At 37.1% G+C, this 23,847-nt stretch overlaps 1 pseudogene; it reads left to right on the forward strand.

Annotated features, from left to right (window-relative positions):
• The first annotated feature begins 1,776 nt into the window (after positions 1-1,776).
• On the forward strand, positions 1,777-3,134 carry LOC147350157 (sodium/potassium-transporting ATPase subunit beta-3 pseudogene; annotated as a pseudogene).
• The last annotated feature ends 20,713 nt before the right edge of the window (positions 3,135-23,847 follow it).

Consider the following 23,847-nt stretch of genomic DNA (forward strand, 5'->3'; position numbering starts at 1 on the left):
TTAATTAGCAATGAACTTTTACTCTTTTAAAATTACAAATGTATAGCATTTCAAATATACACAGTTAAGTTTTTCTCTTGAACATAAACATGTGTACCTATTACTGGAAAAAGTGATTACAAACTTAACAATGCTAAAATTTGTTATTCATGAGCTGATTTATCTCTATTTTTATTTAGACTTTCTTTATGTTACTTATTGACAACTCTTCATAGTCTCTGTGACTTGTTTATGTATTAATTCTTAAAAAATACTTTCTTGATTTTTAATTATATTAGTCTTGCTTTTGGTTTTTATACTAAGTAATATTCTAAATACAAATCATTAAATTTTATAAGTTGATATTATATTTAGCAATTGTGATGAAGTTTCATCAGTTTTTAGTTTCAAATTCTGATGTATTTTTAAGACTTTTATAAAAGATAAGTTTTAAGCAAAATTGGGAGGAAGATAATGAAATTTCCCATATAATTTCTGCACCTACATACACATTCTCCTCAATTATCAACATCACTCACCTTGGTGCTAATTTTTAATAAGGATGAACCTACACTGATATATCATTATCATCCAAAAAACATTAGGGTTCACTCTTGGTGTTGTAAAATCTATCCTATAACAACATTCACTGCTTAGATAAATGTATAAGGACATATATCCATCATAATATGAGACAGAATATTTTCACTGTATTAAATATCTTTTGTGCTCTACCAATTAATTTCCCCACTCTTCCAACCATACTAACCACTGGTCTTTTTAATATCTCCAAACTTTGCCCTTTCCAGTGTCGCACATTTGGTATCAAAACATATGTAGCTTTTTAAGGTATGCTTCTTTCACTAAATAATATACACTTAAGATTTCTCCATGTTGTTCCAAAACTTCATAGCTTATTTATTTTTAGTGCTGAATAATATTCCATTGTCTGGATATACCACAGTTTATACACTCAACTACTGATGGACATCTTGGTTGCTTCCAAGTTTTGAGAGTTAAAAATAAGGCTGCTATAAATATCCAAGTTCATGTTTTTGTATAGATATAATTTGTAACTCCTTTGAATACATATGAAGGAGCTTGACTGCTCAATAGTATGACAAGAGTATGCTTAGTTTGTTCAGATGTGTCTTCTGTAAATATTTTCTCAAGTCTTGACTTGTCTTTTGATATTGTCTTTTACAGGTTAGAAGTTTTTAATTTTAATGAAGTAAATCTTATTATTTCTTTCATGGATGGTGTCTTTGAATCTATATCTAAAAAGGAATCGTCAGAACTTTCCTGGTGAGAGCCCTTTAGACAGCAAGGAGATCAAACCAGTTAATCCTAAAGGAAATCAACCCTGAATATTCATTGGGAGGACAGATGCTGAAGCTGAAAATCCAATACTTTGGTCACCTGATTCCTAAAGCCAATTCATTGGGAAAGACCCTGATATTGGGAAAGACCGAGGGCAGGAGGAGAAAGGGACGACAGAGGATGTGATGCTTGGATGGCATCACTGACTCAATGGACATGAGTTTGAGCAAACTCTGGGTTAGAGCGAAGGACAGGGAAGCCTGGCAAAAAGTCGGATACACCTTAGCGACTGAACAACAAACACCAGCAGTTAAGAGTAACTTTCCTGGAGGGCTGGGATGGGAAGGGAGATGGGAGGGAGGTCCAAAAGGGAAGGGATATGGCTGATTCACGTTGAGGTTTGACAGAAACAATGAAGTTTTATAAAGCAATTATCCTTCAATAATAATAATAATAAAAGAATACACTTTCCTGCTTGAACTCTCACTGCACTGAGGAGGTTTCCTCCGCCGACGCGCATTCTGCCCATGTCTCAGGGCTGTTCTGCTCTAAAAAGGATGCTCCTCCGCCCTCCTCGCAGCTTCCGCCCTGCGTCTCCCCTGGCAGTAGGCACACATACGATGAAGAAGAGAGACAAGAAGTCCTTCAACCGGAGCCTGGCCGAGTAGAAGCTCTTCATCTACAGCCAGACCACCGGAGAGTTCCTGGGGCGAGCTGCCAAGAGCTGGGGTTTGATCTTGCTCTTCTATCCAGTCTTTTATGGGTTCCTGGCTGCACTCTTTTCATTCATGATGTGAGCCATGCTTCAGACTCTAAACGAAGACGGTTCCAAAATATCGTGACCAGATTCCTAGTCCAGGACTTGTGGTTTTTCCAAAACCAGTGCCAACGTTGGATTTTTCATTCAGCCTGTCTGATTTGTAATCCTATCAAGGGTACGTTGATGACCTTAAGAAATTTCTAAAGCTTTATGGCTTAGAAGAACAGAAGAAACTCACATATTGTACCAATAGAAACTATTTTGAGCAGAAAGATCCAGAATATACAGCATGTCAGTTTCCTCTTGCCTTACTTGACCATACGGTGGTGTGGATGATACCACATTTGGCTACCAATCAGGAAACCCTTGTATTCTTGTGAAAATGAGCAGAATAATTGTATTAAAGCCTCCAGGAGAACCAAGGATAGACTGTATTGCAAAAAGTGAAAGCACAGCAGTTCTATCAACTTATCCTCCCAATGGAAAGATAGATTTAAAATATTTGCATATTATGGAAAACAAAACAAAACTGCATGGGAGCTACGTGCAGCCACTAGTTGCTGTCCAGCTCAACTTTGGTAGTGATGGTGATGTAAAAAAAGTAATAGTTGAGGGCAAGATTGATGGATCACCCGACCTAAAAACCAAGAATGACCATGACAAGCTTTTAGGACGAGTTGCATTCAAGATCACCATGCATGCATAGTAGGAGTTAGGATGTCTCCACAGAGTAAAGGTTTTGTTGTCTGTCTTCATTTTGTATCAGCCAGACCTGCCATTCCAGAATTATGAGACCGCCTTGGAGAAAGGTGGAGTGGTACATGACACTGGGATAACATAGTGTGCTCCCAGATAACAGTGGTCCATGTCCTTTGAGGTAACTACCTGCTGCCTCTGCTGCCTTTTGAACCATGTACAGTCACCAGATAGGGACTGTGAACACCTGATTCTGAACATGTAGGTTGGGGATCTTGTCCAATTTTTATGTGGTTCAATTGCCAAGTGTCTAAAACTTAATGTCCTGTGCTATGTAAATATTTTATAGATTTAACACTGGTTAACTGTCATATTTTGATGCCAGCAAAGTTTTAGGGGATAAAATGGTGCCTGACCAACATCAAATGATTTTACAGATGCAAGAAATTCAGTATGTAGAAAAGTTCTGTATGTGAGGAGTAAAAGGAAAATAAAAGTGAATTTGAAAAAAAAAAAAATACACTTTCCAATGCAGGGAACACAGGTTAGAACCCTGGCTGAGGAAGTAAGATCCCACATCCTGTGGAGTAACTAAGCCCCTGCCACAACTAGAGAGAAGCCAGCATGCTGCAATGAAAGGCAACAAAAGATCCCACATGCTGCAACTAAGACCGGACACAGCCAAATAAATTAATACTAAAACATAAATAAATAAAATTAAAAAGGCATCCCCATACCTAAAATCATGTAGGCTTTCTTTTGTTATTATTTCTAGGAGTTTTACAGTTTTGCATTTTACATTTTGGTCTGTGCTCCCTTTTGAGTTTGTGAAGGTTATAAAGTCTTTCTACATTCATTTTTGTCTTGTGTGAATGACCAGTTATTCCAGCACCATTTTTTGCAAAGATGAAAAGACTATCTTTGCTCCATTGCATTGACTTTCCTAGTTTACAAAAATCAGTTCACTATATTTATGTAGATCTACTTCTGGAGTCTCTACTTTGTGACACTTGTGGCACATTTGCCTGTTCTTTCATCAGTACTGTACTTAGTCATTCAGTCGTGTCTGACTCTTGGCGACCCCATGGACTGTAGCCCACCAGGCTCCTCTGTCCATGGGGATTCCCCAGGCAAGAATAATGGAATGAGTTGCCATGCCCTCCTCCAGGGGATCTTCCCAATCCAGGGATCGAACCCACGTCTCCCACATTGGAGGCGGATTCTCTACTGTCTGAGCCGCCAGGTGAGCCCTCATCAGTACTACATCATGTTAATTACTATAGCTTTACAGTAGGACTTGTATGGTTGCATCTGTCCTACAATTCCATTCTTTTCCTTCGATATAGTATTGGCTATTCAGGGTTTTTACTTCTCCATGTAAAATTTAGAATCAGTTTATCAGTACCATAAAATGACTTGCTGCACCTGATGGATTTATAACGTGGCTGATAAAGTCTAAAAATAATAAAAAAACTAATTCTCTTCTCTTTCTAACAGATATTATAGTATTCTCTTACACCATTTTTTCTTGGTTTAAAATATTCATAGGGCTTAACTAGAAACAATAGCAGTAGTGGCAGACATGCTTTTATAATTTTTTTTCAAGTTTAAGAGAAATACATTTAGTAACTCCATGAATTTTAATGATTGTTTTCACTATGTGTAATATAGGCATCTTAAGGTATTAATAGAATGTTCCTTTCCATTCCTTCTGATTGAATATATTTTTAAAGTCACGAATATGAAATGAAATTTATTGAGATATTTTCTTAATGTATTGAACTATTATCACTTCAATATTTCATGAATGTAACAAAATATATAACGGATTGCAAGTGGTAATAGGACAGTCCAAAATTTTAAAAGTGCACGGAAAGATTTTCCATTATCTATTATCTTCTTTTGTCAGCCCCTCAAACGTGCACACTGTATCCTGGGATGACATTTTTTTCTTAAATGCCTTCTATTTCTAAAGAGCTTTCACACAGATTTTTGTGTCAGTTTTCAGATCCACATATTTCTCTGTCATCTGAAGCCTGAAGTATTCCCATTTTGGGGGGAAGCCAGCAACTCATACTGGTTATTTTTTTTTTTTTCCCACTCACATGGAAATTTATTATATCATAAATTTGACATTTCATATCTGTGGGATCAGTTCAGTTCAGTCGTTCAGTTGTGTCCCACTCTTTGCGACGCCATGAATCACAGCACTCCAGACCTCCCTGTCCATCACCAACTCCTGGAGTTCACTCAGACTCATGTCTATCAAGTCAGTGATGCCATCTAGCCATCTCATCCTCTGTCGTCCCCTTCCCCTCCTGCCCCCAATCCCTCCCAGCATCAGGGTCTTTTCCAATGAGTCAACTCTTCCCATGAGGTGGCCAAAGTACTGGAGTTTTAGCTTCAGCATCAGTCCTTCCAATGAACACCCAGGACTGATCTCCTTTAGGATGGACTGGTTGGATCTCCATGCAGTCCAAGGGACTCTCAAGAGTCTTCTCCAACAACACAGTTCAAAAGCATCAATTCTTTGGTGCTCAGCTTTCTTCACAGTCCAACTCTCACATCCATACATGACCACTGGAAAACCCATAGCCTTGACTAGACGGACCTTTGTTAGAAAAGTAACGTCTCTGCTTTTGAATATGCTATCTAGGTTAGTCATAACTTTCCTTCCAAGGAGTAAGTGTCTTTTAATTTCATGGCTCCAGTCACCATCTGCAGTAATTTTGGAGCCCAAGAAAATAAAATCTCTCAGTGTTTCCATTGTTTCCCCATCTATTTCCCATGAAGTGGTGGGACCAGATGCCATGATCTTAGTTTTCTGAATGTTGAGCTTTAATCTGTGGGATAAATATTAGTCATTCAGAAATTCATGTTGTGTAATAGCTTCTGCATATAAGAAATGAAATTTAGATTTTGATTTTGAATACACAAAAGTTAATTGAAATTACAAAGCTAATAATCATAAATAGAAAAACTCAAAAAGTACTGGAAAAATATGTTGTTGAACACACCCAGATTTAACTATATCAATACAAAAAGCAACTGTATAGAACAAAGGACATACATATTCAAAGGTTTAAAAATCTATATTGGAATAAATCATTTGCAACATATATAGTACTGAGAAAGGATTATTATCTAAGCCAAAGGTAAAAAAAGGAAAATATATCATGAGTCATTTATTAGTAAATAAAATAAGTAACAGAATTAAATTCCCAATACAGATTATAGAAGTATTTGATAGCCTTTTAAACAAGAGTGTTTAATCTATTTAAAACAAAGAAATTAACTAAACATACAAGAAAATCAAACATAGAAACCAAAAGAGAAAAGATCATTTTAAATTCATTTGTGATATATCTAAGCAGGTTATAGAGTAAAACTTATAAGCTTATTTCATTTAAATCAGTGGATTCAATTCAGATGAAAAAAATAGAAAGACCTGAGACTGTGATACAATACAAGGAAAAATAGAACAGAGACTATAATGAACTAGGAGATAGCCTAGCCAGTGTTATTGAAAGCAGCAGGAAATAGAAATCTGGAGAGAAGGCAAAGGAATAATTTGTTGAAAGAAATGACTTCTCAGATTCAAAAGGCACAAGAATTCAATAAGATAAATCTTCATGTGGGCATATCTTAGTGAAACTGCAGGTAACTAAATACAATTAGAAGTTTTTAAAAGCTGTTAGATCCTGTTATATCAATATGTAGGCTAGTTGTTGAAGCATTAACATAATTGTAGGGATTGGTGAGGAAAGAAATTGGTTATCTATTGTACTGTATCCAAATCTGTGCTGCCCTGGAGTAGATTATTTTAGGATTGCACACATCATTTTTAAAATTTGTTAGCTCTAGGACTCTGCTGTGTTCTGTTCAGTATGTGTGTGTTCAGCTCTCTGCAGTCCCATGGATTGTAGCCCATTGTCCATGGTTCCTCTGTCTATGAAATTTTCTAGACAAGAATACTGTAGTGGGTTGCCATTTTCTACTCCAAGGGATCTTCTCAATTCAGGGATCAAACCTGCATCAGGTGGATTCTTTACCTGCTGAGCCACTGGGAAAACAATTTCAAAATTAGACTTAAAAAAAAAAAAAGAACAAGAGTGCATAAATTTTAAACCAGTATGTGAATCGGTGGGAAACTAAAGAAACATCCAAATTCCAAAGATATCAGGGAGAAAAAAGCATAAATAACAGAGTATAGGAAGACACAAATTATGATAGTAGAAATTAGTCCTTAATACACTGAAAAGTATAATCAGTAAAATGGTCTAAATTGCCCCATAGGAGGTAGAGGCATTTTTAAAATATTATACCAGTAAAATTCTAAGTAAAGGACATTTGTCATTGTTATAATATCATTAGAAAAAGCAACTTTAAATAAAAAATTCTATTAAAAGATAAACTGAAGCATATTAGAATTCCTATGATTTTATTTGAGCAAATATAATTTCAACCAGGCAAAGCAAACTGAAATTGGTTAGGAGAATCCCACAGACAGAAATGAAAGTCTTTTAAAGAGAAGACTAGAAGGCAAAACAAATATTAATAAATTATTTGAGTCACTATTGCTTAAGCAGTTGCCTTATTTAGGAAAGCCTAGTTGGCTGTCTGTACTAGTTGCTCTTAAGTTTTGTTCCCTGGGATTCGAGTGTATTGACTCTAGATTAGATTTTGTTTACATAAACTACCACTGGATTGAAACCACTTCAGCCTAATGGCATCTTTGCTTAACTGTATTCCTACATATCAGTAATACACAATTAAAATGTGTACTGAAAAATTCCATTTCAAACAATATTAAGAAATATTTCTAATATGAACTGAGAAATATGTATGCAGTTCAAGAAGCAACAGTTAGAACAATACATGGAACAATGGACTGGCTCTAAATTGGAAAAGGAGCATGTCAAGGCTGCGTATTGCCATCTTGCTTATTTAACTTATATGCAGAGTACATCATGTGAAATGCCGAGCTGGATGAAACACAAGCTAGAATCAAGATTGCTGGGAAAAATATCAATAACCTCAGATATGCAGATGACACCACCCTTATGGCAGAAAGCAAAGAGGAACTGAAGAGCCTCTTGATGAAAGTAAAAGAGGAGAGTGAAAAAGCTTAAAACTCAACATTCAAAAAAACTAAGATCATGGCATCTGGTCCCATCACTTGATGACAAGTAGATGGGGAAACAATGGAAACACTGAGAGATTTTATTTTCTTGGGCTCCAAAATCACTGCAGATGGTGACTGCAGCCATGAAATTAAAAGATGCTTGTTCCTTGGAAGAAAAGCTATGACCAACCTATACATCATATTAAAAAGCAGAGATATTACTTTGCTGACAAAGATCCATCTAGTCAAAGCTATGATTTTTCCAGTAGTCATGTAAGGATGTGAGAGTTGGACCATAAAGTAAGCTGAACACTAAAGAATTGATGCTATTGAACTGTGATGTTAGAGATGACTCTTGAGAGTTCCTTGGATTTCAAGGAGATCAAAGCAGTCAATCATAATAGGAAATCAATCCTAAATATTCATTGGAATGACTAATGCTGAAGCTGAAGCTGTAATACTTTGGCCATCTGATGCAAAGCACTGACTCAGTGGAAACGACCCTGATGCTGCGAAAGACTGAAGGCAGGAGGAGAAGGGGATGACAGAGGATGAGATGGTTGGTTGGCATCTCTGACTCAAAGGACAGGAGTTTGAACAAGCTCCAGGAGTTGGTGATGGACAGGGAGTCCTGGCGTGCTGTAGTCCATGCAGTTGCAGAGAGTCAGGCATGACTGAGTGACTGAACAGAACTAATGCAAGCTTGTTGACAAAATAAGATAGGAACAGGGTGTTAACAATCTTCACAGATAGAAGAACTATTTTATGTACATGCAGACACTGGCAATCTAGGAGAAGAAATAATATGTAACTAGAATTTACATGCACAGTGAGTCAATAAAATTTATTCCAAAAAAGAAGACTATATCAGTTTAGAAATTAGAAATTTAGATGAGTCAGGTAATGATTGGCTTGTTACATCAAGTTACCAGAAATGGACCTTATTTTCTTTTCACTACTGAGTGAAATGGAACTTCAGCAACTTGGAAGACTGATTTAATACTTTCCAAGCTATGTTCTAGGAAGAAGAGAATTCTAGTAGATGGGTTGAAGCAGGGCTAGCCTGATGACAGGGAGCCCTTTTAAGTATACCTTTCTTCTCTATCATTTTTAATTTATTAGACATTAAAATTATTTTCCAGTGAAATGACTTTTGTAATCTATAACCATTCAAGCTGTGTTACTCTTGGAATATGCATTATGACAGTGTTTTCCTTTAGCATATTTATTTCTTTTGTAGCCTATAAACTTCTTCATATATCTTCTTAAAATGGCAATCACCACTAAGAATATTCTTTCATACCTTATTAATATTGCAATAACCATTAAGACTAGGCAACATATATTTCAGTAATATAGCAATAACCATTAGCTTTTTAATGCTAATAAAATGTATAAACATGTCACTGTAATATACACTGCTAAGTTCATACACATTCATTGGTTGATGACTCTAATAGTATAATGGAAAAGGAGATAAGTCATAGAGAGAAAGGCGTGACCTTTGGAGTCAGGCCCGAACTTAATTCCTGACTCTACAGTTCTGTAATTGAGAACTTTTTTTTCCTTAGATTTATCGATTAATCTCTTTACCACTGTGGATGGTGATGCCAACCACTCAGTGTGTTGGGAGGACTAAATGAGATGACAGTTACAACATATTATAAGCTCCAAATAAAATGAGTTCCTTTCAAATTTCCCTTAACATTACAGAATATAATGAGAGGGAATAGAAAGTATGATAGCAAAGCTTCTGCTTCTGTTCGTGTGTGTGTGTGTGTGTGTCTCATGTAGGGAGCAGAAAATTTCTTCAAGCTGGATAATGAAAAATATTAAAATGAGAACTAAAAACATTAATTATTCATGTCCAATATATTCAAATAATTGAAAGCATACCAATGATTGACTAAAGGTTTTAGCAGTTCCTATAAGTCTTCATTAATATCCTCATGGGTTAAATGAAGTTCCTGAAAATAAAGTCTGCAAACTGATACAAGTATTGAGAGAAGTTATCATTGTTCATGCCTGTATTACTCACATGGTAATATACAATCAATAAAGTATATATCCACTTTCTTGTAACACCTGTTTTTATGGTAAATGTGGTATTTATCTTTAGGATCACCTTTGTTTTCACAGGAACTTTAAGAGGATGCATGCTGTAACTCTTTTATTTATTTATTTTTTTTTTGGTAACACTTTTAAAAGAGGATTCTTAAGCCTGTGTGTGTGTGCAAATGTGTTTCCAGTAGGAAGATAAGAAGAATAAAGTTTGAATACAAGAAGACCATTGAGTTGACAAATAAGAAGGTAGCATGGAATGATGGTAATGGAGATAACAGTAATAACTACAGCTATTGACTTATTGTTCTAAGTAAGGGCTCCAGGACCAGTGGGAACCGAAATGTTCACCAAGCTCATTCCTACATATTGCTGTCGGACTCTGTTATATGTAGCCTCTCCTTCCTGCTAGTCAGAATTTGTCATCCCTCCATTGGAAGGACTGAAGCTGAAGCTCCAAAACTTTGGTCACCTGATGCCAACAGTTGACTGATTGGAAAAGACCCTGATGCGGGGAAAAATTGAAGGCAGAAGGAGAAAAGGACAACAGAAAATGAGATGGTTGGACAGCATCACCGAGTCACTGGCCGAGAACTTGGACAAACTCCCGGAGATGTGAGGGACAGAGGCCTGGCATGCTGCAGTCCCAGGGGTCGCAAAGAGTAGAACATGACTGGGAGGCTGAACAACAAATAACAGTGACTCCTATTTTTACTTGCTGTCCCTGGACACAGGGAGTCCAGGATGTTCAAGCAGCAGCCAAAGTTTATAGTCTAATGAGACCCTTGCTCCTTCCTAGCATCATGCCCTTTTTTGGGGACCAGAGACTCCAACCTTACGGAGAAGACAATTCCAGGTACACAGAGCACAAAGCACTCCAGAGTTTTGATGAATGGAACCACTATTGTTTCTTCCTTTATTTCTAAGATCCAAGCATTCTTCATGCTGATAACACATTAAGTTCTCAAACTCAATGCATTCACTACATCCTAAAGGATAGTAGCACATCCTTCCATGCATGCATGCTAAGTTGCTTCAGTTGTGTCTGACTCTTTGCGACCCCATGGACTGTAACCCCTCAGGTTCCTCTGTCCATGGGATTCTCCAAGCAAGAATGCTGGAGTGGGTTGCCATTCCCTTCTCCAGGGGATCTTCCCAACCCAGGGATCACCTGATTTGATGATCTTACATCTGCATGGGCAGGTAGGTTTTTACCACTAGCGCCACCTAGGAAGACAGTATCTTTCTATAGTATGAAGTTGTAGCTTTAGAAGGTTGCTCTAGTACTCTATGATGGCACCCCACTCCAGTACTCTTGCCTGGAAAATCCCATGGATGGAGGAGCCTGGTAGGCTTCAGTCCATGGGGTCGCTAAGAGTCAGACATGACCGAGTGATTTCACTTTCACTTTTCACTTTCATGCATTGGAGAAGGAAATGGCAACCCACGCCAGTGTTCTTGCCTGGAGAATCCCAGGGACAGGGGAGCCTGGTGGGCTGCCGTCTATGGGTTGCACAGAGTTGGACACGACTGAAGCAACTTAGCAGCAGCAGCAGCTAGTACTCTATGAGGCAGGCTTCTTATGAACAGTTCTATGTATGTATTGACCAGTGGAGGCAATTTCCATCACTTCTTTGCTGTAAAGTAGTCAAGGCTGTATATTATCACCCTGCTTATTTAATTTATATGCAGAGTACATCATGAGAAACGCTGGACTGGAAGAAACACAAGCTGGAATCAAGATTGTATGGAGAAATATCAATAACCTCAGATATGCAGATGACACCACCCTTATGGCAGAAAGTGAAGAGGAACTAAAAAGCCTCTTGATGAAAGTGAAAGTGGAGAGTGAAAAAGTTGGCTTAAAGCTCAACATTCAGAAAACGAAGATCATGGCATCCAGTCCCACCACTTCATGGGAAATAGATGGGGAAACAGTGAACAGTGTCAGACTTTATTTTTCTGGGCTCCAAAATCACTGCAGATGGTGACTTCAGCCGTGAAATTAAAAGATGCTTACTCCTTGGAAGGAAAGTTATGACTAACCTAGATAGCATATTCAAAATCAGAGACATTACTTTGCCAACAAAGGTCCGTCTAGTCAAGGCTATGGTTTTTCCAGTGATCATGTATGGATGTGAGAGTTGGACTGTGAAGAAGGCTGAGCACCGAAGAATTGATGCTTTTGAACTGTGGTGTTGGAGAAGACTTGAGAGTCCCTTGGACTGCAAGGAGATCCAACCAGTCCATTCTGAAGGAGATCAGCCCTGGGATTTCTTTGGAGGGAATGATGCTGATGCTGAAACTCCAATACTTTGGTCACCTCATGCGAAGAGTTGACTCATTGGAAAAGACTCTGATGCTGGGAGGGATTGGGGGCAGGAGGAAAAGGGGACGCCAGAGGATGAGATGGCTGGATGGCATCACTGACTCAATGGATGTGAGTCTGAGTGAACTCCGGGAGTTGGTGATGGACAGGGAGGTCTGGCGTGCTGTGATTCATGGTGTCGCAAAGAGTCGGACACGACTGAGTGACTGAACTGAACTCAACTGAGTCCCTCATCTCAGATGCTACAGTGAGCCTAATTATATGAGCATGGATCAGGCAATTGCTAAGCCCCTAAGTGGTCAACTATTGCAGGCTCGGCAAGTAAGATACACAAAATGTAAGTTTGTAAGGATAAACCTTTGGCTTGTCAAGGTCAGACGGAGCCAAAAGCAGTCAGCTTGCAGAAAGTGGCTGGTTAGTCTCTCCTGTTTTAAAGAGGTACTGCTTTCATTTTTGAGTTTTTATTTATTTCACAGTGATGGTATGTACATATACCCTCAAATAAACATTTTCCTCAATTAGTTTTAGCCTAATAAATTCAGCAGTGCTAAAAAATAACTTAGTAAAATGTTATTGGAGGTGTGTGTCCATATCAGCACTTCATGATAAAGAGACTTCAAAAATAAAAGTGCAGTCTTTTGGAAATAAACCACTTTTAAAGTGTTAGTCTTTCCTGTTTTTTTTTCCCTCAATATTTTATCTAAACCAAATTATCCATAAAATTTTTTTTTTGTACAAAATAGTCTTTGTTAGTGCTTGTTTGGAGAAGGAAATGGCAACCCACTCCAGTGTTCTTGCCTGGAGAATCTCAGGGACAGGGGAGCCTGGTGGGTTGCCATCTGTGGGGTCACACAGAGTTGGACACGACTGAAGTGACTTAGCAGCACCAGCAGCAGTGCTTATTTAGTAAAGAACTGTGATCTACAATATAAAATCATGCTGGGATCTTCATATTAAATCACTTTTAAATATTGCATTTGCTTTCATTCTAAAGGCAACATCTCCAAATTCAAAAAGATAAAAAGGCATATTTAGAAAATTGAATATTATGGGTTTCAATTGAATATAAATGCTATCATATATTTTAGAGTACATATATAGATGTTCTTTATAATTGTGTGACATTTATTTTTCAGTACATTTATTAAATTATACAGAGTCTACAGAAAAAAAAAAAAAACAGCAGCATATCATCTTTTTTCAGGTTTCACAAAGTGAGCTCACCATTGTAAGCAGAACTCAGACATAAAAACATTTCCAGTCTTCCAGGGACTCTTACTTCCTCATCATGGTCACCCCTTAGCTCAACAAATTCTATCTTAAACAATATTGTTTAGTCTTGCATGGCTTTTCAACTTCATATAAATGAAATAGTGCATGATGTAGTCCTTTGTGGAGGTTATTTACTCAACATTATGCCTGTGAGATTTATCCAAGTCATTGTGTATAGTCATATTTTATTTATTTGCATCTCTGGTAGGTATTTAGTTATGTAAATAACTGCAATTTATTTATCCATTCAATAGTTATGGACATCTATTAACTTTCTGTTGGAGCAATTAAAAATAAGTTCCTGTGACACTTAGGTTCAAGTTTTTAGTGAACACATATTTAAATTTGGGGATATAAACCGAGAATTCAGTTCAGTTCAGTCACTCAGTCGTGTCCAACACTTTGCCACCCCATGAACCGCAGCACACCAGGCCTCCCTGTCCATCACCAACTCCCAGAGTCCATCCAAACCCATGTCCATTGAGTCGGTGATGCCATCCAACCATCTCTCTCGTCCCCTTCTCCTCCTGCCCCCAATCCCTCTCAGCATCAGGGTCTTTTCAAATGAGTCAGGTCATTGCATCAGGTGGCCAAAGTATTGGAGATGCAGCTTCAAAATCAGTCCTACCAATGAACACCCAGGACTGATCTCCTTTAGGATGGACTGGGTGGATCTCCTTGCAGTCCAAGGGACTCTCAAGAGTCTTTTCCAACACCACAGTTCAAAATCATCACTTCTTCGGCACTCAGCTTTCTTTATAGTCGAACTCTCACATCCATACATGACCACTGGAAAAACCATAGCCTTGACTAGACGGATCTTTGTGGACAAAATAATGGCTCTGCTTTTCAATATACTGTCTAGGTTTGTCATAACTTTCCTTCCAAGGAGTAAGCGTCTTTTAATTTCATGGCTGATATCACCATCTGTAGTAATTAGAATTACTGAATTGATATATTCAGCTTTATGAGATACTGCTGATGGAGATTTATGAGATTTATAACTATAAAGATTTATCAAGTATTTTTTAAACTCTTCAAAAGAAGTGATTTTTCTCCACTATATTTTGATTTATTTGATGAGTTTTTTAAATCTTTATTTCTTTTCACTGTCCTTGAGTTAGATTTATTTTTCTTCTACTACTTTTATTAGAATAGAATGTTAGCTCATTGATTTTTCATTCCCCCCTCTTTTAATATATGCATTTATAACAATAAGCTTCTAGTTAAGCACTAATTTACTTGCCTCTTCAAAATTTTTTGTGACACCATGGACTGTAGCCCACCTGGCTCCCCTGTTCACAGAATTCTTCAATCGAAAACACTGGTGTGGGTTGCCATGCCCTCCTCCAGGGGATCTTCCTGACCCAGGGATCTAACCTGGGTCTCCTGCATTGCAGACAGATTCTCCACCACCTGAACCATAAGGGAACATCCAGACTGCTCTTTCACCCTATAATGTGCTGTGTGTGCTTCTGCCGGAGCATTTGCTTTTACTGTTTCCTCTCTCTAGAATGCTAGCTGAATCCCATTCCTGCTCAAAATCCAGCCTCTATCAAAGGCCTGAAGGACACCAACTTTTCCCTTCCATAACTGATAATTCTCATCACACACTGCCATGTACTGTGTTTTTTTGTGTCCATTACTCACTCATGCAAGGTACGGGGAGGGAGGAGGGTTCAGGATGGGGAACACGTGTATACCTGTGGCCGATTCATGTTGATATATGGAAAAACCAATATAATATTGTAAAGTTAAAAAATAAAATTAAATTTAAAAAAATAAATTAATTAAATTAAATTAAAAAAAAGAATATTTTCTTCCATATATTATGAATAACACTGCATCTCTGCATCCAGGAATCTACCATTCATAAAAACACTCAAAAATAAAATACTTCGTAAATGATTTAATGTTTACAAAGTAACAGAAAATGAATCTATATTCCCTTTCAGGCTGTTGTAGGTACACTGACTAAATGTTAAAAAGCAGTATTAACAGGACAGGTGATCTGAGAATGACTTCTCTGCATTTTACTGATGAAAACACTGGCTGGCTGGAATAAAAGGAGCAGTTCTCTGCAGGTGAACTAAAGCTGCCCCACCCAAACCTGGCAGGTGCTTATGGTTCCACCCTAACTCCTAAATTGGGAAGAGAGACTTTTCAACTAGCCTCTTCAGAGCTCAAGAAGCCAGGCCCTGGACTGGAGATGAGAGGGGCCTCTCTCAGAGAGGACGGGTTCTCTATCTATCCTTCCCAGGACACAAGGCAGAACTACTCCTAGACTTGAATGTGCATGGAGTCCCTGGATTCTCAGCCTCCCCTCCTCCCACCACCAGTGTATCCTTATCTTGTTACCTTCAGGGTAAGAAATATTGCTATCTTCAACTAAGACATCAGAGCCAGAAGCAGGTTTAAAGATTAGTTGGTAATAGATCATGTTTGGAAATAGATCAACATGTAACATAACGGTAAATGCCACCTTACTTGGAATTGATTTACAGAAAGATTTAGTGACATATGTTCACACTTAATTCAATCATATAGAACAATTTTTTAAAGGTTGAAACTTTATGAGAGAACTCTCCAAATTTAAAAGTAATTAGTATTTGGTTTGCTGTAATGAATATTAAGCTAATCCAATTTTTAATAAAATAATAGATGATAATTGTATTCTGTAAGCACAAGCAAATTCTATAGTCTTTTTAGACTACTGAGCATTTTTTTTTAAATGCCAGAGTACTGGAATTTATTGAGAAAAACATACTAGCAATTTTTAAAAATAACCCACTTTGCTTACTTCTAGTTTGAATCAGAATCTATAATTATCTCACAGACCACTGAGAGTGTTATATGATGGATGTTTTTGTGTATGGGAAGGAATTCAATAAGTTTAAATTCCATACAGTTACCATTCACAAAATGCTTTCAGATTGCTGTGACGATACTAATCCACAATATTGTTGAGGTGAATATGATCTTTGACATTCATATTTAGGTTTCACATGTTGAAATTGATTTATTAGTCTAAGAGAATTTGGGATTTTTTTGTTTTGTTCAATCTCCCTGTCATATTTTTTTTAAAATATGGATAAACATTAAATGTATAATTTATACTGGGTCAGCTCTGGTTGACAAATAGCAAATTTGATTAGTGGACAAGGGAAAACATTTTAATACTTAAAGGAATAAATTCTGCTCAAACGACATCTTTCCTTCAGTAGTATGTATTAACTTTCATTCAAATGTATAACAAATACTCAGTGTTTCATTATTCGTTTCCAAAGTCTTCAATTTTTGACACTTGACTATAATTTCTTCATCCAATTTTATAAGAGAATGGCAAAGGAGTTAGGTTAATACAGTGATTCAAGACAAATGCCAAGTGTGTGTCTTATGAAACTTATATTCTCCATGGAGAGACTCACAGAAGCTTGGAGCATTGTGATATATGTGAGTGTGGCACCAAAGTTCTACAGATGGATTCAGATATATAGAGTTAGGCACTTAAAGCAATTGCTTTCAGTCATCTCACTGATAAGCAGTCACAGATGAGATGTGTGCATTTGAGATGAAAGAGCTGGGTGTAAATTTAAATCAAATCCAAGGCCTGACATTTACCTCATTTTGGTTGGAGAGGAAAGGAATATATTTAGGGCTGAGAAACAAATTTAAATACTCAAGATGAGTTGAACAGAGTTAAAAATTCTGTGAGAGAATTTTCACTTAGATTCACTATAGAAAAATAGTTGATGACTGCCTCATATATTTGTAGTTAGTTAAATAAAAGATTTCTTTGATTATGGACTGATGGAAGATTAACGTGTGAAGATAAAAGGCAGTTGTTTGATTGCTTAATTATGAAAGACAATCACGAAGGGGGTCCATGATCATAAAGAACTATGCATAGTGTTCTAGGTCTAGTCAATATAAATCACACAACACATAGAGTAGATAGAACACTGTGATAATTAAAAAGAAAAAAACCTACTGAATCCTACTGAACATAATCTACAGAAAATATAAGCTTTTGCTTATCATAAACCACTGCAAATTTAGACTTTGCAAAAAAATGTATTTTTAAATTATGAATGTTCTCCTTTTATATAAAATATCACCACTATCCTTTAATAGGTATGTCAGAAAAAAGCAGACCAATGAAACAAGAAATAATCAGACATACTGATGTAACATTTTAGTTGGCTATTGAGAATCTTGAGGAATTTCCCCAAACCCAAAATTGTGCATTATAAATTATTACTCCATATTAGTTTCTAAAAGTAATTTTAAACAATAAAAAAAATAGGTGGGGTGGAATTTTTTTTTTTAATCATGCACAACACCTAAGGAAGGACTTACAGGTAATATCCAATTAACTTCTTTCACAGGACAGAAGGCTTTCATGGTCTGGACATTGACCTTAGTGATAAATGTGGCTAAGAGACAGAGGAGATGATAATGACCAATACTCAGCAGTAGTTTTGACTGTGGACTCTTCCTCAGTTGTTTGTTTGAAATGGGAAATTAGGGAGAATTTTTTTATTTAAGATGTTAACTGAAACAGTGGAGTCTGCAACAATTCTTGAAAATGATCAGCTTAGTTTTAGCTAAGGTTTCCTATAGTAAAGAACACCCCTCACCTAATTAGAAAAATATAGGTCTATCATCTCTGGCCATTGAAAAATACTTTCCCATCAAAAGCAGATACTTTTTAAGAAAAAAATTTTTTTCTTGTTGACCCAAAATACCTCTTATTTAGAAACAAGGACTTTTCTTACTCAAAGAAGATATTTTTAAAATATTTAATGTAACATTCTTCTAGTCACACAAAAAAAGGCTATTACTTCTTGCTTTCTGTCATCAGGTTTGCAGATCATACACTCATCCTATATGTGTTCTACTTGTGTCATTCCTCAAAATGAATAATCACAAAAAGAATTTGTCATTACAGATGTAAAGAACTGTGAAGTGAATCTGCCACAGTTTCACAGATTCTAGCAGAGAACAGGTAATTCCTGGGCCACAAATAAGGGTGTTTATTATTCCCTGAACAATAGGCAGCCTGATTTTATATTTACACTGGCTTCTACTTGCCTCCCAAATCCCATTACAGCAACCTGGAAGTAGGCCCAGTTGTACACTGCACTTAGAGTGGATAAGTGGATTTGTACCCAAGCTGAGGAACTCGAAGATTAAGAAAATCCCCCTTTTATGAGAAGGTTCCTAGCGAAGTTGCCCAAACTTTGCCACAGGTAGAGCCATTATCTTTATCAGAGTCATCAGGAAACACATCTGTATTCTATCCACAAAGGATATTTTATCTATTTCTATCTTTCAAGGCTCTTTGCTGTACAAACATCCTTGAAAGTAGAGCTGACAATCAAAGCTATCACAGGACATGTAAACACACCATTGAGAATTGCCTTTGAAATAAGCAAAAATCAAAATATTTGAAAATTAACTAAGAAACAAAGCAGTAGAGAGGATTTCCCAGATAAAAATGTGAAATCAGGCAGAAGAAGAAAGCTAATCCCTCTTCAACACTGCATGTGCCAGTCAACACTGAGTGGTAGTCATTATCTAGCTTCTCAGTAGCAGCTTCCTTCCTATGGCTTTTTAAAGTTCTCTTATTTCTGCATTGCCAGAATATGCGAGGGAGTCTTCTGCTCTGTTGATCTTTTATTTAATTCATTAGTCATACTAAAAGTATCAACAGATTCCATTTATCACCATTGAAGTATTTTGTGACTAATACTTGCACACTAAATGGTGTAGATGTTGTAAACCAAAGTAATTCAAGTCGCAATCATTTTTCAAAGGACCCAAATGGCAACTCACTTCAGTATTCTTGCCTGGAGAATTCCATGGACAGAGGAGTCTGGTGGTCTACAGTCCATGCGGTTGCAAAAGAGTCAGACAAGACTGAATGACTAACATTTATTTTCCTTAAAAAAAAAATCTAATATTTGTGTCTATCTTCTACAGGAAGATAGACACAAATATTAGAGAATATACACAGAATAAAATGAATTCAGATAAAATAGAAGCCATAGAAAATAAGTTCTCATTAAGTCATAAATTATTGCTTTTTTTTTTTTTTTCAGAGAATTTGTCTTTTACAATAATCCAAAATAAGGTTTTTTTGTTTCAACTGGAGACATTACCTGTTTCTCTTGGCTTGAGCTTGCTATAGATTTGTAGCCCCAACTAAAATATATGGTCTATTTAACCTTCATCAGCCTTATTGCAACTTTTCCCCATGGTGCCCCAGAATAGATTTTCTAAAATTTACAGCCACTCTGTTCTTGGTGTATTGAAACTGGCACAGTACAATATCTCAAACAGTAATTCCTTTTACCTAACAGTACAGACCTAAAGTGAAACAAATCCATTGTCCCAGTCGAGCATGACCTCTTAGGCAGCTCATGACTAATTGAAAGTTCCTGTGGCTTTGTGTTTCTCCCACCATGGCCAGTGATTTGTAACAATATTCTTATCAGTTTTATTTGTAACTGACTTTATAATAAACAAAAGAAAAATATTTGCTTTTTATGTCTTCAGAGGTTCTGATGGAGATTTTATAATGTTTCATTTAGATTAACATTTAGCACAAGTATAATTTGACCTTAAATAGCAAGCTATCACATTCAGTAAATTCCACGCACCACTCTTGTTTCTCTAAGTGTGTTTGTTTGTTTCCCCTTTGTAGTTAACTGATCTTTATGTTTTCTTGCTCTTTGGTCTCTTGACTCATCAGGAATGTTGAATAGCTAAGTATTTTGTGTTTCAATTTCTGAAAATAAAAATTGATATAATTTTTGGCGGATTGATATCTACATTGCTAAAATAGCTATATTATCTACATAGTATGAATTCACAGGGTAGCAGATCTTGCTTTCTGTTGTCTCAATCTGATTTTAAGGGACTTTACTAATAACCCCTGAAAACCTCTTACAGATGTATCAAATGTCTACATCTACACTGTTTTAAAGACAAAATAGAAAAATAAAGGAACCCAAATTATTAGTAATTCTATTTGAAAACAATGTCAACAATACAGATGTTTTCCTTTCTGTCTTATTCCCTGTTTTCTGCCTACTTCATTTTGTTTGATATGTGCATTCTTCCTCAATGATTTCAAAATATCGGTTGATTACTTCCAGTACATTAGACAATGTGATACATAGTGAGCATATGATCTGGGCAATAAAGACATGATCCTTTCCTTCTTCTAGCTTACACTACAGTGGAGGGGGAAAAAAATGACAAAATAAACAAATGCAATGCAGGAAAGCATGTTCTAGAGGTTCTATAGCAGTGTACACTAGTTTTCATAAGGTCAGGAAAAAGAAATCTAGACAAAGACCTGAAGACTGAAAAATTCAGTGTCCCGCTCACCTCTCTTTCTCCTTTATCATCACATAATCCTCCTTTTTAATACTATTACCATTGACATAAGGCTATATTTGAGTCTCTACAATGCAATTATGAATGACAGATTTTATTTTCTTGGGCTCCAAAATCACTGTGGACAGTGACTACAGCCATGAAAAAAAAAAAAGCTTGCTTCTTGGAAGGTAACCTATGGCAAATCTACACAGCATATTCAAAACAGAAACTTTGTACTTTGCCTACAAAGATCCATATAGTCAAAGCTATGGCTTTTCCAGTAGTCATGTACAGGTCTGGGAGTTGGACTATAAAGAAACCTGAGTGATGGTTTTGAACTGTAGTGCTGGAGAAGAGTCTTGAGAATCCCTTGGACTGCAGGAGATCGAACCATCAATCCTAAAGGAAATCAACCCTAAATATTCATTGTAAAGACTGATGCTGAAGCTCTGATATCTTGATCACCTGATGTGAAGATCTGACTAACTGGAAAAAATCCTAACACTGAGAAAGATTGAGGGTGAAGGGAGAAGGGGGCAACAGAATATGAGATGGTTAGATAGCATCACTGCCTCAATGGATGTAAATTTGGGCAAACTCCAGGAGATAGTGAAGGACACGGAAGGCTCATGTGCTATAGTCCATGGGGTTGCAAAGAATTGGATATGACTGTGACTGAACAACAGCGATCATTATTTTATTATTGTTGTTGTTCAGTCACCAAGCCATATTTTAATGCTCACAACCCCATGGACTGCAGCAAAATAGACTTCCCTGTCCCTCACCATCCCTCAGAGTTTGCCCAAGTTCATGTGCAATTAATCAGCGATGCCATCTAACCATCTCATCCTCTGTTGCCCTTTTCTCCTTCTGTCTTCAATCTTCCATAGCATCAGGATCTTTTGGCATGCATCAACTGGTTGCATCAGGTGGCCAAAGTGTTGGAGCCTCAGCTTCAGCATCAGTCCTTCCAAAGAGTATTCAGGGTTTATTTCTTTTAAGATTAACTGATTTGATCTTACTTTCTGAGGGACTCTCAAGAGTCTTCTCCAGCACTACTGTTCGAGAGCATCAATTCTTCAGAGGTCTGCCTTGTTTATTGTTCAGCTCTCACATCCATACATGACTATATGAACTTTTGTCACCAAAGTGATGTCTTTGCTTTTGAACACACTGTGTAGGTTTGTCATAACTTTCCTGCCAAGAAGCAATCATCTACTAATTTCATGGCTGTGCTGACCATCTGCAGCAATTTTAGGGCCAAAGAAGAGGAAATCTGTCACTGCTTCCACTTTTTCCTCTTCTATTTGCCATGAAGTGATGGGACTGGATACCATGATCTTAGTTTTCTTTAATATTGAGTTTTAAACTGGCTTTTTCACTTTCTTCCTTCACCCTCATCAAGAGGCTCTCACGTTTCTCTTCATTTTCTGCCATTAGAGTGATATCATCTGCATATCTGAAGTTCTTGATATTTCTCCCAGAAATCTTGATTCCAGCTTGTAATTCATCCAGCCCAGCATTTTGCATGATGTGCTTTGCATATAAGTTAAATAAACAGGGTGAAAATAAACAGCCTTGCCATACTCATTTCTCAATCCTGAACAAGTCAGTTGTTCGATACAGGGTTGTAACTGTTGCTTCTTGACCTGCATACACGTTTTTCAGTAGGCAGGTAAGATGGTCTGGTATCCCCATTTATTTAAGAGTTTTCCAGTTTGTAATGATCCACATGGTCAAAGGCTTTAACATAGTCAATGAAACTATGGTAGATTTTTTTTTTCTGGAATTCTCTTGCTTTTGCTATGATCAAGAAAATGTTGGCAATTTGATCTCTGGTTCCTCTGCCCTTTTTAAAACACAGCTTGAACATCTGGAAGTTCTCCATTCATGGAATATTGAAGCCTAGCTTGGAGGATTTTGAGCATAACCTTACTAGTATGGAAGATGGGTGCAATTGTCTGGTTATTTGAACAATCTTTATTAGTGCTTTTCTTAAGAGTTGAAATGAGGGTTGACCTTTTCCAGTCCTGTGGCCACTGCTGGGTTTTCCAAATTTGCTGACATATTGAGTGCAGCACTTTAATAGCATCATCTTTCAGGATTTTAAATAACTCTGCTTGAACGCTATTACCTTCTCTAGCTTTATTGGCAGCAGTGTTTCCTAAGGCTCACTAGACTTCACATTCTAGGATGTCTGGCTCTAGGTGAGTGATCACACCATGGTGGTTATCTGGGTCATTAAGATATTTTTTGTACAATTCTGTATATCCTTTCCATCTCCTCTTGATCTCTTCTGCTTCTAGACAGGCTTTACCATTTTTGTCCATTATTGTGTCCATCTTTGGATGAAATGTTCCTTTGATATTTCCACTTTTCTTGATGATATCTTCAGTCGTACTCTTTCTGTTGCTTTCCTCTATTAGTTTGCTTTTTTCATTGAAGAAGGCCTTCTTGTCTCTCCTTGCTGTTCTCTGGAATTGTGCATTTAGTTGTCTGTACCTTTTCCTTTCTCCCTCTTGCAACACTTACCTGGTTTTAGAAAAGGCAGAGGAACCAGAGATCAAATTGCCAACATCTGCTGGATCCTGGAAAAAGCAAGAGAGTTCCAGAAAAACATCTATTTCTGCTTTATTGACTATGCCAAAGCCTTTGACTGTGTGGATCACAATCAACTGTGGAAAATTCTGAAAGAGATGGGAATACCAGACCACCTGATCTGCCTCTTGAGAAATCTGTATGCAGGTCAGGAAGCAACAGTTAGAACTGGACATGGAACAACAGACTGGTTCCAAATAGGAAAAGGAGTACATCAAGGCTGTATATTGTCACCCTGCTTGTTTAACTTATATGCAGAGTACATCATGAGAAACGCTGGACTGGAAGAAACACAAGCTGGAATCAAGATTGCCGGGA

Source organism: Bos grunniens, chromosome 20 (assembly GCF_055505025.1).
Source record: "Bos grunniens cultivar Pamir isolate PY7600 chromosome 20, Bosgru_T2T1.0, whole genome shotgun sequence".
In the NCBI taxonomy this organism is placed as follows: Eukaryota; Metazoa; Chordata; class Mammalia; order Artiodactyla; family Bovidae; genus Bos; species Bos grunniens.